Below are 18,573 nucleotides of genomic sequence, written 5' to 3'. Positions count from 1 at the left end.
CTGTTTAGCGCACCCTTAAACGCAAATAGTGAGCGAACGATGGCTTAGCGAACCCAATGAGCGCAGAAACGGATTTTGCATTTGTTGAGCCTCTGCGTTCGCTGACCCATCATTCGCTCACTATTTGCGCTGAAGGGCGTGCAAACAGCTGCGTTCACTATTTAACCCAGAAATAAGCCCCAGATGGGCAATGTTTGTGCAGTGTGTACATTCCTGGATGGGTCTTGAAACCAAGGAGAGTCTAATTGCTGAAAATGCCATAGCAGCATTTAACTTGGATTCTAGAAATGCACAACTACCAACTAATCAAGGCTTCCATCAGAAGTGCTACATGTTATTCACCGATAAGGCCCATATAGCAAGAGCAGTAAAAAGAACAGAACAGATACCCTAACACAGTGAGGGTTTGTATCAAATGCATATTTTTCATTCTAATTTTCTGTGAGAAGTCTGAAAAATATTTGTACAGGTGCGATGTTTGTGTAACACACTTAGGAGTAGCCTAAAACTTCATAGATTAAGACTCTTCACTCACAAGCTGCCAATTATAAAATGTTGGTAGCCAGCAGCCTGGTGAGCACAGCAAGCCGTCTAATCTGTAAAATAATCTAGATGTCAGATTGAGGCAACTACTGTCACTTAGTATTGCAATAAGGTAAATATGACATGGTACAAGTGTGTAGAATAAGGCAGGTACACACCACATTGCAATATTTGTTGAACTTTATTCAGACACATTGTAGAGCAATGTATAAAAGCAATATTTGACAAACTGTCTTGAAAGACATTTGCACCATAAGAATGTAAATCTTTTTTGTGTAATTAAGCATTAAGGAGTTCATGTGCATCTCAACAAAAACACGGTGTTTGAGCTTCCTCACAGTTACCTTAAATGAAGGCATTCCACCACTGTACCTCATACCTGTATTACTATTACATAATGTAGGGGACTACCAACTGCCAAATGAGTCCCATCCACCCTCTGTCACTGATGATAGTGCCTCAAAGGTTAGGATTCTGCACTCAGCCTCGGAAGGTTCCCATCCATTGAGGAGAGCATCACATCTACACCCAGTTGGTTACCCAATATGTGAGAAAAATCAATATGTTACTGACATTAACAGAAAAAGAAGAGAAAATCTTTCAAATTGTGAAATACTAACTGCAGGTAACCTGCTTAAAGCAGCAGAGGGCCATAAGGATGAAAGGCTTCTCGTTCATTTATGTGGGAGATCTTGTAGCTTCAGAGGCCATGTATCATCAAATATATATATGTTGTCCTCTGCCATTTGTGTTAGGTTCTTCTCAGGAACGCCCCTTTCCCTCAAGGCTGACAGAAACTGGTCCATGGTGATCTGTAAAATGAAAAAAAACAAGTTATTGTAGTCATACTTGTTAGCAGCTGCAAAAAAGTTGTTCACCTTTTGACTGCTGGCTCTTCCTTAACTGTACATACAAAAGGGTTGTCATTAGGGATATAAACAATTAATCGACTAACGATAACAGTTTGCCCGATAAAATTATTAATTGTCAGTTAATTGTCATTGTCCACCTGTCCACACCTGTCTGAAGGCTGCCGGTTTATCCGTGCTGCAACGGCTAGGATAACCTGTCATCAAACCGGATCATGATGTTGATGAATTAGAATGTCTTTATGGACATGGTGGAGCGAAACACAGACCAGACCGTCTGTTTGTGGGTGCGGTGCACCCCCGAATGAATACATGCACAAATGCGGGGTCGATATCGGATCTTAGCGTTTTCCCTGGAGGTTGGCCTAGTCCACGGTCAGTGAGAAAGAAGTTGAAAACATCCTCCAGGATCATGATTCGGGCCACCGGTATGTCAAGCATTTGCGAAGCTTCAGGAGGTAGGGAAGAGATAAATGAGCAAAAAGTTTCACTTTCACTTCTGCGGGGGCACGGACTGCACCGCCCCATTCCCCTATAGTATTATAAGTAGGACAGAAAGTAACACGTGCAGCCGAGTACCCCACACATACACCGACGAAACGCACGTGCATGTACCCCCCCACCGGTGAAACGCATGCGCGTGCACCCCCTACACACACACCACCACACCAACAGATGAATTCCACAAGAAACACTGACTGTATCCAATGGTTCAATAAATCAATCATTAAGGAATATGACATGCTTTCTCATGAAGTATATAAATGATATTTAGCTTTTATTCTTATTGACCGTATTGTAAAAGAAATTCAGGTTCTCTGGAAAATCGCCGCTTATCAATTAATCGTTAATCAATCAATAAGGTCAACCAACTAATGATTAATGAATTAATCGATAATTTGCAAACCTAGTTGTCATAGTTCCAGTTTATTTAATAGCCACATCTGCTTTTGAGTTGATGATTGTAATGCACTGTACTGCACCACTAAGCATAACGTAAATACGACACATAGCACACAAAGCAGTATTAGGGGAATAAATAAACATCTGATTAAACGTTACACAACACAACACATCCTGCTAAATTAACGTGTAGCTACATAAGCCAGTGTGTAAAAGCCCTGAAATAGGAATAATAATGAATAGATGCAAGGACACATCTTTCTTCTTCCCACGTTCCTTAATGACTGAAATTATGCCACAATTACTTTGTACAACATGAACATGAATATATGTTTAACAAATAATTGACCATGCATGACACCATACAATCAGGTCCAACATATACAACTCCTATTTAACACATTAGCACAAGGATGCTAACTGTGCTAGCAAATCTAATTCAATATAACAAAGTGTATAGACTAAACAACACTTTACAATTCATAAGAACTAGTTTACAGTTGGCTAAACTTATAGATGTTTTATTTGAGGTTGGTTTTTATAATTTTTATAACGTTACCATACCTTAAACGGGAAATAATAATGAATAGATGCAAGGACACGTCTTTCTTCTTCCCACATTTCTTTTTGACTGAGAAGAGATGTGACTCTTGGCCTAACATTAGCATAGAGCTTCCCCTGCTGGTCTCGTCTTGTAACGACAACAAATTACATTTTCAACTGGTCACAAGCGTAGAAAAGCCCGACTGGTGTCTGTTGGTTTGATAATTTTAACATAAAGTTAGGTTGGGATTCTGACAGTAAAGTGTCCATGAGCATTATTTGAGCAATTGCAAGTAGTTAACACTACGTTAGCTGAAGCAACCAGATAGATGTTAGTTGATAACTTGGTCAAACTCTTATCTGTTTAGACTAACATATAGCCCCTTGAATCTGATATCGTGTCCTATGTACACGGCCACTCCATAATCAGTAAACAAACTAACCCTGTAAACAAACTAACAGAACTTGTAGTTACTGTAACTTACTGGTAACTTATTGAATGTCTGGTCTGTACAGCACAGTCAGCCGCTGCTCTTGACGGCTGCAATGTGGAGGATGTGGTACCTGATCTCATCTTCTATTATGGAATAACAAAATAAATTAATTTGTTATCACAAGGTAACGAACTCTGTTATCTCAAGATAACGATTTCATCAGTTATCACAAGATAACGACCATAAAATAATATGTTATATTAATAATATGTTAAACCACGGCCACTCTTGACTTCTGTATACAGCTTGGCCAAAAAAAAGTCCCACAATCTGATTTTCACACATAACATTGCTGAATCCAGACCTGACCAACAGAAGTAACCCCAGTTCATAACACTGCCCCCACAGGCTTGTACCAGGTATGATGGGTGAGCACTTCATCATTCTGACACATCACTCTGAAACAGGGTCAGTCTGGACTCATCAGACTGCATGACCTTCCACTGAAACAGTCCAATCTTCATGCTCTCTATCAAAATGATGGCTGTTGTTGTACTCACTGCATCAGTTATGGTTAAAGAACTTGTTGGATCTGAAACATATTAATCACTGCAGTAATTAACCAATGGAAAGATCCGAACCATTTGTATCAATCTAGGATCGAAACTTTTTTAACCAGCTTGTGTTATATCAATAAATATATTATACATTTATTTCCTGCCATGTTGACATTTTTTTTTATCAGCCAGATTCATGATACTGGCTAATAGTCAGAATATACCAGCTCATGTGAACCCTGACCTGATGTAAGAAGATACACAAACACTTATCGTTCCTGATCGTGGCCTCTCATTGTAATTGGCTTTCATAAAACACTTCCACCTAGCTGCCCTTCTTGGTGTCAGCGAGGAATGCAAAGTGTTGTGGGTCAATGACTAGCTCATTAGCTTTCTCGTAAACATACACACTCAATAAGTAATGCTAATTAGCTCTGTAGCAGAGTAAGACACATGAAGCAGAAACTAGTTTCCTCTCTGATGTGACAAGAGGCTGGCACAGAAAAATGACAGATGAAAATTCAAAATGTCAAGGCATCCATTTAACAGGCTTTTGTACTGGCAGTCGGTTAATCTGACACATTGTTCGAGAATCAATAGAGAACAGAAAGCTGTTTGGACAAACTGTTGGCAGCTGACATCCACACTGTGAAGTTGTGAAATCCACATCAGTTTCAGGACGTCCAGGAAGAAGGTGGGCGGCTCTGCTCAGGGGCTCTGAACAGCTCTTTCTGATATTGTCTCCTATGTACATGGCCGCTCCATATTCAGATCATCTTATCCTGACACAAGCACTTGAACCATCTTCTCTCTCTTTTTCATTCCCTGTCCCCTGGAGATCCTTATCTAGCATGGTAACAAACAGTAACATGAGAAATTTTTTTCACATGTGAGGTGGTGAAACCATCCAGTGCAACAACAGGCTGAAATGTTAAGAGGTCGCTGGGGTTTGGTGTGTGTCTGAGGAATTATAAATCATCTAGTTCCTCTTAAAGCAACAAAAAAATAGTCTCAGTGGAGGGCTTAGCTTTAAAAGAAAAAAAAAAAAAAAAGCCTGAACCTGTGGACATGAAAGATAGTTTGTTTTTGTTGGTCTTGGGCCCAGTCCAGGCCACTCTGCAGTCAATAAGTGACAGTTTTCCTGTACAAGATCCCTAATAAACACTTAGAAGAAGAGCAGGGTCATGAAACATATAATGTCAAGAGACAGCAAAGTTAAACCAAAGCAAAGAAGCAGTGTGTGGTTTCGATAAAACTAAAACTAAACATAAGAATGTTGATTAGAGTTCTTTAAATTAGGTTGTTGACAATGGGGCAAAGATGAAAGATTTAACAACAAAATTTAGTCAGAACATAAAGATGATGATGTTCTACCCCATGTGACTGAACTTCAGGAAAAAAAAAATGCATTAAGAGAAACAAGAAATGTTTTGATCTTGGATAAATTATGCTATGATATTGGGATAGGATATTTAACAATTTAAAAGATAATTTTACAAGTCAAGGAAGTTGCAGTTTGTAAAACTGCTGAAGAATCAGATGGTGAAAAAATGTTTTTCACACCAGAAATTCATGGAGGGGATCTCATTGTACCTCACTCTCTCCATGATCCATTTGGACTGCAGTGTTTCCTATGGAATCCAGGAAACAGCAACAAACACAACACAGAAATGACTGGAGCACTGCTTCCCTCCATCCATCTCTGTGTTTCAGCCCTTTCCGTGTCGTGTTTGTTGCAGCTACTATATGATATCATATGGTTGCACTGCCGCTGCCAGGTGGCTGCATGAACCTCTGCTTCCCACAATGCACATCGCTTCAAAATTCCGAAGATGACCGAGTTACCTACCGGCTCTGTTTGAAAACAAATGATTTGTTTATGGTGGAGTCCACTTTGAAATTGTTCACTGTGAGGGAAGAAATTCAAGTAAGTAATCACGAAAGAACTTAAGGATTCGTGATACTTAGGCTATGACTGGGGTTTTACAGATTTGATGAAAAATTGGTGATGAAAGTCTCCCGCAGCTTTAATGTTGTTACAGCACAGTATTACATAACTGATGATAATGGTGATGTCAGTTTTAGAGAATATACTGTATAAATACACTAATAGCACTAGCTGACAGACCATATAAGCTAGTAGCAAATTAATGCTGCTGATGCAGCTAAGACATGCTAACAGGTCAGGTTGTAACTAACAGTATACGATATGAATTATCACACGGTCCCATGGTGGTGCAGTGGATAGCACGAGTGCCTCACAACAAGAAGGTCCTGGGTTCGATTCCAACACCAGGGACCTTTCTGTGTGGAGTTAGCATGTTCTCGGCATGAGTTCCGGGGTCTTTTCAGGAACTCCTCCCACAATCCAAAGATGCACACTAATAAGTTAATTGGTAAAGCTAAAATTGCCCATAGGTGTGAATGTGAGAGTGATTGGTTGTTCGTCAGCCCTGCAATGCAATGGCGATCCGTCCAGGATCCGTCCACCTTTGCCCATAGCCGGCTGGGATAGGTTCCAACATCCTCACGACCCTCTTGAAGACAAAGTAGTTCAGAACTCTGACTGTCAGTTTCAGCACATTTTCTTCTCTTTCCCATGCTGATAGGTTCATGGCATAGTTAGCCCATGTGGATTAAAGTGTGCTGTGTGCTAAGTATGTAATGTAACTATGTACATGGCAATCCTTGATGACCGATATTCTGGTACCCTATCAAATAAACTGTCCTTGAAGGGACACAGATTTACCACGTGTCAAACATAATACTACTATAATTGTACTATTACTCATACACTGTTTAGCACCACTCAGATCTTAAAGATGGCAGTCACAAAGGCAGAAGATCACTGATCATATCTGACTAGGTGAATATCTGCAATCAAGCCCATGAGAACAGAACATAATGTTAAACCCTACATAGACACTTGTTTTAATGCCACATCATGTCTATAAATAATGCTGAATTTCATCACCGTTTTATCTTTTCAGTGTATTCTTAAATATCTCAAATCTGAAAAAAATCTTCAGAGCAGTGTCAGAAGATGAAAATATTACATACCACCATATCTAAGTCTGATTCTATTTGAGACATGCTTCTTGGCCATGTGAGTTTTATAATGCAAATGGGACAGCAGCTGCTTTACAAGGTCAGAAATAGAGAAACAAGTATAAAATGAACAGATGACATGCACTTCTCTGTAGTTGTACTAGAAGGACTCTGATGCATTAAGTGTGTGAAAAGAAAACAGTTGGCTGTGAATGAGCCATTTTGAAATTAATTAGCATATTTTTCTATTGGCAGCGATGAAGCCTAACCTGCATCTATGATGAAAGGCAACTGATATCTGAAGTAGACACATTTCACAATGATTAAATGTTTCTGTAACTAAGTGTATATAGCCTCCATGTTGGGTGCATTTTGGGATTGACATTTACACAGCCTTTTAACCATTAGATATGGTTGTGGAAACTATACTGATCAGTGTACTGTACATGTACTACCCCCTAGTGGCCAAGTCAGTAATAACAACATAACAGACAGTTTGACCACACACGTCTGTGTCCCAAAAAAAAAAAACAAAAAAAACCCCTGAGCATGCTGATTTCTGGTCCGACACTGCAAGTACAAGCCAAATAACAACCACTGTCCAGGTTTCAGAGGACATAATAAAAATATGCAAAACAGTCAAAGTTGGAAGGATGTTAGCATAACTCATTCTTCCTGATTTTGTACATTTTCTATCCTCTTGATACCATAGTGCAACAGAGCACATCATTCAGTGGGAGGGACACTGTTCGAGACCTGTGAGTGACAGCTAAACACACAGACACAGCACAGTTTAACATTATTTATCAGATAAAATAACAACAACAATACAATAAATGTAAACAATTCAATTTTATTTGTAAAGCCCTATATCACAGGGCTTTACAGAATTTACAAAATTAGCTGGATATAAAAACAAAAAACAGTCAAATAAACAGTAGATGAAGGAAATGGATTAATGTCCTGGGCATCCCCCGTCCTTAGACCCTCCTTCTCCCGTCATCCTTGAGCCCCAGGCGGCTACAACTGAAACAGTAGCCACTCCCCCAGAGGGGAGCAGAGAAAAGGGACACTGGGTGAATAGTGATGAACAGACTCAGTAAACTAAATATTGAAATTATAAGTACGGACAAAAGTGGTACGTAGTACCAGAAACAGGTGATAGGACTCAGTGCACTGTACTTCCTCCAGCATTATAGCTCCTAGGGCAGCTTAGACTGAACTGTTGGGTTCAGTTTGTTTTTAACTAACCTGACCATAAGCCTTTTCAAAGAGGAATGTTTTCAGTCTAATCTTAAATGTAGAGACTGTGTCGGCCTCTTTAATATTAGCTGGAAGCTGATTCCATAAGACAGGAGCTTGGTAACTAAAGCTCCTGTCTCTACTGTACTTTTAGAGATCCAGGGAACTACCAGTAGACCTGCATTCTGAGAGTGAAGTGTTCTGTCGGGATGGTATGGTACTAGACCATCTTTGAGATAAGAAGGGCCATTAATGGTCTTGTATGTAAGAAGGAGGATCTTAAATTTAATTTTAACCTTGACCGGAAGCCAGTGAAGGGTTTGGAGCACAGGGGTGATGTGCTCTCTTCTATTAGTTCCTGTTAATAGTCTTGCTGCTGCGTTCTGAACCACATGAAAACTTTTTAGTGAACTTTTAGGACATGCTGCGAGTAGGGATTTACAGTAATCTAATCTAGATGTAACAAATGCAGCATCAGCATCATTTTTAGACAGAATATTTCTAATTTTGGCTATGTTGTGCAGGTGGAAAAAACTGTTCTGCAGGCTTGGTTATATACAAGCTTAAATGATAGAACTGGGTCAAATATAACTCCTAGGTTTTAGCTGTGGCGCTGGAGGCTACATTCATGTTGTCCAGAGTTACTATCTGGTCAGTTAGGGAGTCTCTCACACTTTTAGGGCCTATTATAATAACTTCTGTTTTTTCAGGGTTAAGTAAAAGATAATTAGCGCTCATCAAGGTCTTTATGTCTCGGACACAGACACTTAGTTTATCCACTTGCCTGATCTGATCAGGTTTAATCGATAAATACAGTTGTGTGTCGTCTGTGCAACAGTGAAAGTGAATGCCATGTTTTCTAATGATGTTACCTAAAGTTAGAATATACAGTGTAAACAAAACGGGCCTGAGGACCGACCCTTCTGGCACGCCATAACTAACTGGAATATGGTGATGATTGTTGGTTTACATTGACAAACTGGTACCTATTAGATAAATAGGATTTAAACCATCAGAGGACTGCTGCTCTAATGACTATGTCCCATTCTAATCTCTGCAGTAAAATATTGTGGTCAATTGTGTCAAAGGCTGTACTCAGGTCCAACAGAACCAGGATCGAGACCAAACCATCAGCAGCAGCTAGTAACAAGTCATTAGTAATGAGGAAGAAAATTTGTGATTTGAGAACACAGATGGCACCCTTTTGTTTCATGTTCCCTGTCAAGCTAATCTGTTTAGCATTAACCAGTGATGTTTTGATTATATGTTAAGATGCCTCCATCAGGTCTGAGAGACTTACCCTCCCTTCCCTTGGTGTGAACCTCCCCTTCCTGGAGTGCGACCCCCTCCCCTTTCCCCTGAATGTAAATTCTCTTGTCTCCTTCCTGAAGTACAACCTCCTTTTTTTTTATTACTTTGTCTTTTGTTTTCTGTTGACTGCTTTGAAGTAACTGTATAAATACCATCTGAAAACGTAGATTCGGGGTCAGACTACTGAAACAGTCTCTGTCTGCATCGGTACTCTCACCGTGCTCCGGAACACTAAATAAAGCTACACTCATCGCAGCAAACTTCGAACCACGTTTTGTGATTTTCCTTCAACAGTAACTTTGAATAGTGCAGTTTCAGTGGTATGATGAGCTCTGAAGCTAGACTGGAAATCTTCAAATAAACTATTGTCCTGTAGGTGTTGACATAGCTGTTTAACTATCACTCTGTCAAGGACTTTTCTTTACTTTTCAAATCTGAAAGTTAAAGTTTTGGTCTGGAGCTTGATAACCGGGCAAGCCAATGGGATTGCCATCCTCCAGGAGTCAGGGTCTGCTCGAGGTTTCTGCCTGTTAAAATGAAGTTTTTCCTCACCACTGTCACTAGTCACAAGTGTTTGCTCCTGGAGGATCCTGTTGGGTTTCTGTAAATTGGCTTGAGAGTCTTTTGTAATGATTTGGATGACATGCACTTACATATTATTTACATCTGTGTATGAGTCCTTCAGTGCTTGTTTGTATGAGACCCTACATGTCCCTGCTGAGTGTGGACATAGATGTGTGTATGTGTGTTCTGTTTGTCTGGCAGGCAGTGCTGTTCACAGCAGCAGTGAAGGACACATATCCATGGCCTATGTACCTTTCTTCCCTGCTTGCTACTAAAAATAGCTTCCCATGTTTTTGCTGTACTCTATTGTGTATGAATGTGTTCAGTGTTTGTGTGTACACCCTCTCTTCTAGGTATATTTAAAAGGCAGTTGATCAGGAGATGGTGAAAGAGACATACTGACAAAGGGTAAGTAAGTAGCTGTAGAAAAGATAAAGAATGAATGCCTGAAGTGAAGGGTCATCCAGGGAAGCAGCATTTTACCCATGATGATCATTTTCATTCTGAAGTAAGCCTTTGAGTGTTTTTAACTATTCAAGTGAAGAAATAGTCCATAAATGTGTTTGATTACAGCTTAGATACACTTTAAAAGCATTTATTTAACAAGAGACTGAAGAAAAGCTCACAGGATGCACTCTGACAGAATTGTTCTGTCAGTTTATATACACGTGTGTGTGTATATTACACATTTTAAAGCACTTCTGCTCTCAGTTCCAGCAGATTTTACATCTAATCACAGAAATGAGAATAAATCAGATAATGAATCAATAGTCTAGAGATACACCCACATTTGTGTTAAAACTCACCAAGCTAACACTAATTTACTGAAAACACCACAACAATGAGCGGTGTATTTGGACCCAAATGCAACACAGTCTCTCAGATGATAATCAGAACAGTCTTTAATAAATGCAGATAGTACAAGTAACAGGTAGGCAGGAGTTTGACTAGGATAACAATGAGCACTTTTTAATAATGGTTCTCAGATACTTGCTGAGCCAAGGTGAGCTCAGGTGAGCAGGTGCATAGTCAGGAGTGGAACCCGGCCTCCCGCTTGACAGACGAGAATGATGTCACTAGGCCAGAGGGGCAGGCTGGATTGCAATTTTAGTAGATCACCTTTAATCACCTGTAGGTGTGCTGTGAAGTGAATGAATCCAGAAGGCAGCAGGCTGAAGCAACGTCTAGGACAGGCAGGTGGTCGATGGATCAGAACAGCAGAGAAGGTAGAAGGCTCTCTCACTGAGGGGATGCAGGAGACTCACATGTCAACAGGAGAAGCAGAGCTCTCACTTGGGGAAGCCGATGTTGGTAAATGTCATACAGTCACATGCAGATCTCATGGTCAAAGGCAGAAGGCTGTCGGGTTTACCAGGGCAGAGATGGAGAGGCATTGTCAGAAACAGGCAAGTTCAGCACCAGGACACCAGGCAGGGAAAGAATGCTGAAAAGTCAGGCATACTGCAAGATCAATCTGGCACTGAGTGAGTGAATCGGTGCAGCGTATATACTGGCCAGCTGATTAGGCACAGCTGGGAGCAACAAGTGGAACTGATTTTGGTAAATGAGGTGTGGCAAGGTGAGGTAAGTGTCAGCAGTTGGACAGACTGTAACAAATAATTGCAGCTAATAAATATGAATGCAACAGTTGTGTTTGATAACAATAATATGTAAGCTCGCCTATGAATTAATCACCAATAGCTGGGCTGAATAGCACTAGCCAACAGAATGTATAATCTAATATGAATGATGAAATATGTTTATTTCTCAACTTTATTTTATTGTCTTTCAGCAATCAAATCTGTTTTTTTCTCTCAACATTTTACATTCACAAACACACCTAAGTTGGTCTGTCAAATCAGAAAAGTCACAGATTTTGGTTTTTGTTTTAGACAATGCACAACTTTTCTTGAGATGTGATTTGTACAAATAAGTGGCAAGGTTATAATAGTTTTGGATTTTAATTATAGTTTAGTTTTATTTAGTTTTGACTTCTTTTCTCTAATTCAGTTAGTTTTAATTAATTTAGAGCAGGTTTGCTAGTTTTTATTAGTTGTCGTTTTTTTGTGAATGCTTAGTAGTAGTTTAGTTTAGTTTTAGTATTAGTATTAGTTTTTAGTTATTTAATATAATTCATCCTCCTCGCCATCCTTTCAGAAGAAATTAGTGAGGCGTGGATCAGATGAAATTCTCACATGTTCTATCCTATATCAACTAGGTCCCATCCCACTGCTCTATGGACCCCCACAAATACTGGGCCCCATGAATTTGCCATCCAGGCCTGTAGCCATTTTGGTACCTTAGGCAAGATATGCCCCCCCCATATATATATATTATATATATATATATATATATATATAATATATATATATATATATATATATATATATATATATATACATATATATATATATATCTTCACCAGTCCCAGACCGGTGGTCTGTTCACCAGGGCCAGGAGAAGAGACCACAGCCCGGCCCCAGGAGAAGACACCAACGGTCTGGGACCAGGTGAAGAGCTCTCAGTGGCTCTTACCGGGAGGTGAGACTAAGGGAGAGCCAGCGTCAGTCTTCAAATCCTTCTCCACTTTCAGCCGTCTCCATGTTTCAAAAGCATCTCCTATACATGTTCTTGTTTTATTTCTCACTTTTTCATGACGTATTTGGGAATAATAGAGGCCTTTTAGGTTTATTAACATCAGACATTTATGATCAGAAATGTTCCAGCTACAGCTCAGTGGGAACTGGCAACCTGGATGCTGAAAGGCTACTGACTTGGTGACTGGAAGACAGGTGATGGGTGGAGCATCAGACCAAAACACACAATGACAACATAAAACATCATTTAGGGGCTCACACTTAGCTTTTCAAATGCAAATATTCTGGGTGGACTCCTACTGTCAGTGATATCAGTATTTGAAATGAACATGATTCCTTAATATCTGGTGACAGTCAAGGCCATTTTATAATTACTTAGAACATAATTCCTACATACTGCACCTTTAAGGTACTCAGGGTGAATCTCATCCACCCCCGGTGCCCTGCCACCTCAGTGACTTCAGCTCGGGTGATGGACAAGTCCACCTCTGAGACCTCAGCCTCTGCTTCCTCCATGGAAGACGTGGCAGTGGGATTGAGGAGATCCTTGAAGTATTCCTTCCACTGTCCGACAACATTCCCAGTTGAGGTCTGCAACTCCCCACTTGCACTGTAAACAGTGTTGGTGGTGCACTGCTTTCCCCTCCTGAGACGCTGAGCGGTTTGCCAGAATTTCCTCGAGGCTGACCAATAGTCCTCCTCCATGGCCTCCCCAAACCTCACCCAGACCCAAGGTTTTGCTTCCACAACCGCTTGGGCTGCAGCACGCCTGGCCTGCCAGTACCCATCAGTTGCCTTGGGAGTCCCACGAGCCAACAAGGCTCAATAAGACTCCTTCTTCAGCTTCTCCAGCGTCCCTTACTTCTGGCGTCCACCACCAGATTTCGGGGTTGCCACCACAACAGGCACCTTACGACCACAGCTCAAACAATGGAGGTGGAGAACATGGTCCATTTGTACTCGATGTCCCCAGCCTCCCCTTAACTGCTTATTAATATATTGAGTAATATGTTACCTAGTGCTAAATAATGTATAATAATATGCATAATAATGCTTGTCATATATTATTAAACTGTTAATTAATGGTTAATAACACAATTAAGGGACCCTTATTGTAAAGTGTTACCTGAAAATTAATACCACTTTGCCTGTCAGTGGACAGCATGTTATGGCTGATCTGAGTATGATATTACATAATACAATATTAAATGAGATCAACCTTAAATATTTACAGGAAGATTACCACATTTATATGCATGAATGTAGTACAAATATGAGTCCACAAACCTAGTCCATATCACTGACTGGGCGGCTGTGGCTCAGTTGGTAGGTCCAGTGACTGAAGGGTTGGCAGTTCGAATCCTGGCTCCAACTGTCCACAAGTCGAAGTGTCCTTGGGCAAGGCACTGAACCCTAAATTGCTCCCAGTAGGGCCTGGCAGCGCCTTGCAGGCAGCAGCCACCCACGCATGCATGAATGGGTGAATATGAGGCTTTGTAAAATGCTTTGGGCACCACGAAGGTGTAGAAAATGTGCTATATAAGTGCAGTCCATTTACTATTACCATTTACCATCATTTTACTGAACAATGATCATTTTGACTTGTCATACTTTACAGGAAAATGTACTTAATCTCACTTGAATTCAGAGTTTTTACTTGTTGTGGATTATAGTGCTTTTGCTAAATAAAGGGTATGAGTATGTCCTTCACTTGTGCATTCATGTAAGGAATGAGGATTAGTTCTAATGCCTTTCTAAATTACACTTATCAAAGTGTGCCCCCTAGTGGCAGCACCATGCCAATCATGAAACAAAGTAAAATGAGAAGATTATGCTGCTGTGCAATTTTACATTTACCTGTGTGCCATGTCAAGCTACTGCCAAAACAAACCAGTTTTTCCTTGGTCTCTAGAGGATTATGATGAGGGGTGGGGGTTGTGTGTTTGTGGTGGGATTTTGGACCCCCTCCTCCCCCAAAACTGTTCTATATTCTTTAACACTATTGAATAATTTTAACCCATAGGTGCCATTTCTTTTTGTCTTTTTTTAATATTCAATTTTCAAAATTTCAATTTTTTAATTTTTAAATTGTATCTTTCTTTGGAATGGACATGTAAATATACCAGCATAGCAACTTACTAAAATGAAAACAAATGACCTTCCAGAGTCCAGAAAATGTGCACTCACTTATCCATTTAGTTGTGATAGTGTGTATCACATATTTCCATGCATGGGAAAGGTTTCTATTATTTGTACTAACTGTTGTAATAGAAGTACATCCACTGTTAATACTTGTATTTGTAGTAGTAGTATTAACAGTAATGGACCTTTGTTCTGTTTTTCAGTAATTATACTAAGACCAGCTGATCTACTTTTGACAGTTGTAGTTCAGTTCTCTGTGCACCAATTGTATCCATGTGTCTCCCCCTACTTTCCCCCTTCTCCCCCTCTCCCCCAGTCTCTCTCTAGCTCTCTCTCGTTTTCTCCTCATTTACCCTCTCTCTTTTACCTCAACTGGAGGGTAGACGGCCATCCTCCAGGAGTCAGGGTCTGCTCGATGTCTCTGCCTGTTAAAAGGAAGTTTTTCCTCACCACTGTCACCAATCACAAGTGTTTGCTCCTGGAGATTTCTGTTGGGTTTCTGTAAATTGGCTTGAGAGTCTGGTTTCGACTGTTTCGACATGTAGAGTGTCATGAGATCACTTTTGTTATGATTTGGCACCATATAAATAAAATTTGATTGATTGATTGATTGATTGATTGATTGATTGCATCACCAGCTGTCCAGGCATATGAGTCTAAAGAGTGCATAGTCATAGTCTAGACTGTGGATCAGACTTCGTTCATCCTTTGTAGTGCCTACTTTCCTCTAATAACTTAAATTTCACAGGACTTGTGATACATTAGCATCACTTGGAACACAGTTATCCTCTTAAGGGCTGTACAGACAAGTTGCCTGATGAGGCAATAGAGCTAGATGAGGCTCACCAGTTCACTTACAGAGAGATCTGATACAACTTAATTAAAGGTAGAACAGTTTACATAAAACTATGTACAGAAACCAGGGGGGTCACCTGCTGCTGCTGGTGCCATAGAAGTAATCATCAATGACCTGTCAGAAATTAAGTAAATTACAGAGCAATATTACTAGTGAATTCAATAAAGTCTACTCTCTTGGGGGCTATGAATGAAATCCTGTTCCAGATTTGGTAAAAATTTGTTGTTTTAGATTCTTATTTGGTAGGTCAGTTTTTGCATCCAGAGTAATTCCAATCCAATCATCTAGGGTAGGCTGCATCGGGCTTAACCATCTTCTTGTAATCGTTTTCTTACTTGCTGCCTCTTGGTAGTAGCAACAGCTTTATCTCTCTCCTACTTTCCTGGTACAGGACTCAGAGGTATTTGATTGTTAAAGACCATGCTTAATGAAGCCTGGATACCCTTTCAGAAAACATTTAACTCCCAAAAGATATGATAGTGGTCATGGACATCTATTGTTATACTGTTAAGATTGTCACCATTATTATTAGGTTGTGTAAGACCTAGGCATCCCACAAGAAAATTTTGTTAAGCATCGGTTTTCAAATTATTTTTGGAGTATAAGTGTGTATGTGATCCAGCTAAAGGGATGGTGTTTTTGGCGTGACATTTTGATGTGTTTTATTTAATTCACTTTTTACATGTTTTGGGTTGCTTTTGTTTTTTCCCTTGTGTCTGTATTTGAGTTTGTTACGCCTCCCAGTTAGCTGCCATGGAAACGTCCCGAACACATGATTGTCTTGACCAACCTGTGGAACTCTGTAATTAACGCACCTGTGTCCAGTGGGGCACGAGAACAATAAAAGTCTCATTATGGGAAGACGCCAGAGGAGACACACAGAAGGAGCAGGCACGCGACCAGCCGGACACCAGAGCGAGACTACCAACCCCACGGTGAGACCCCCACACAGCGGTCAGCAGTCGAACCCGGTTTAAGAAGTCAACCGCTGCTACACGGAAGGACCGGAACGCGGACTGGAGCCCACCGTATAGAGGACTCTGTGGGGCCGAATACAGCAGCTGGAGAGCAGAGAGCTCTCCCTGCCTGTGAGTATTAGAGAAGTTTATGATTATACGTTCGGACCAGAGCGGCCTTTGGCCTGGGGGTTTGGTGCGCTGGTGTGTCTTGTGTGCCGTCTGTCAGGTGCGGCCAGTGGAGCTGAAGGGGAGGAGTGAGGGGCTTGAGCCGGCGTGGGTCCCTAGTGCAGCCCAGCGTAACCAGGCCGAGTGACGCAGCGGAGCGGGCCGGACGTGCAGAGGACCGGATTCAACCTCGTGGACTACCTTCGTGACACTGCACAGAAAGGATCACTGTGTTGCCTCACCCCTTGTTTTTCTTTTTAAATTCTATTTTTAAACTTGGTGTTTTTAATTGTATTTATTTTAATTGAATAAATTTTATAATTTTTAACAGTGACTTTTCTTCTTTGGTTACACCACTGCTCTTTGAACGTGGGTTTTAATATTTCGCGTTTAATCCGGCCAAGTAGTAACATATTAAGAACTGTTATTTTAAATCCGCCTTACATGTACAACACTAGGAAATTTATGACATGGGTGGGAGATTTAGGAGTCCTGCTGAAAAACAAGTACACAATTACACATATATATTGCACTCTGAGCCATCACTATTACCACGTGTATGTACCTGTTAGAGGTGATAGTTAATAATCAAACATGCCAAAAAGCTTAGAACCAACACTTCCTACAGGCTTTTTTTGGGGACCATCTAAACCCTTAGATCAGACTTGATTGCAATACTCTCAAAATAATTTTTTTTTTTATAATAATTTGACTTCCAAATGACAGTACTGTGCAAAACATTCAGACCACAATTGGGTTTATTGTTTCAACTGAGTTGACCACACATATGCAATCCTTAACAATAATAACTATTTGTATAGCACCTTTAAAAACAAAGTGCTTTGACAGAGGGCACAACAGCAGGATACACAAAGCAAGTAAAAACACTAAAACAGAAGCAACATAATTCGAGAGATGTATGAACAAATTAATAATCAAACAGGATCAAGTTTAAAAATTTAAATTAAAAGTTAAAAAGGGACAGACATCACATAAAAGCAAATCTATAAAAATGTGTTTTAAGAAATGATTTAAAAGATGTCACTGATTCCGCAAGCCTTATCTCTTCGGGCAGGCTGTTCCAAAGTTGAGGGGCCCTGATGGAAAATGCCTGGTCACCTTTAGATTTAAGCCTTGACTTTGGAACAGCCAGGAGCCCTCTGCCAGAGGATCTAAGGCTGCGTACTGGCTCGTAGTCAACTAGCATCTCATCTATGTAACTTGGGGCCAGAACCATTTGGGCTTTAAAAGTGATCAGTAAAATCTTAAAATCAATTCTAAAACACACCATAGAATCCATGCTGTGGATTCTATTTTTATCAACTAAATCCCATCACTCCACACACTATGTTTTATCGTTCTCTTAAGCCAATGGAGGAATGCGAGGATAGGAATGATATGATGTCTGTTAAAACCAGTGAGAAGCCTAGCTGCTGCGTTCTGTACCAGTTGGAGGCGCAACAATGATTTTTGGCTGATGCCGGACAGAAGTGAGTTGCAGTTGTCAAGTCGGGTGAATATGAATGAATGGATGATTGTTTCCAGGTCAGAGTGTGGGACTATTGATTTGATTTTGGAAATAGTTCATAGATGGAAAAAACAGGACTGGATAACTTTATATGTACTTGGAGGGAGAGGTCTGAGTCAAATATTACCCCAAGATTTCTTGCAGTGGGTGTAATGTTTGAATGTTTTTAGAGTTGTTTAATTGAAGGAAATTCTGGGCCATCCAACGGTTTACATCATTGAGGCAGTCAGACACAGCAGCTAGGCTTCTCGGGTCATCTGGTCATAGGGGCAAGTATATCTGTGTGTCGTCTGCTTAGCAATGGAAAGAGAC

Source organism: Sphaeramia orbicularis, chromosome 14 (assembly GCF_902148855.1).
Source record: "Sphaeramia orbicularis chromosome 14, fSphaOr1.1, whole genome shotgun sequence".
Lineage (NCBI taxonomy): Eukaryota > Metazoa > Chordata > Actinopteri > Kurtiformes > Apogonidae > Sphaeramia > Sphaeramia orbicularis.
This window is presented reverse-complemented; position numbering follows the sequence as displayed.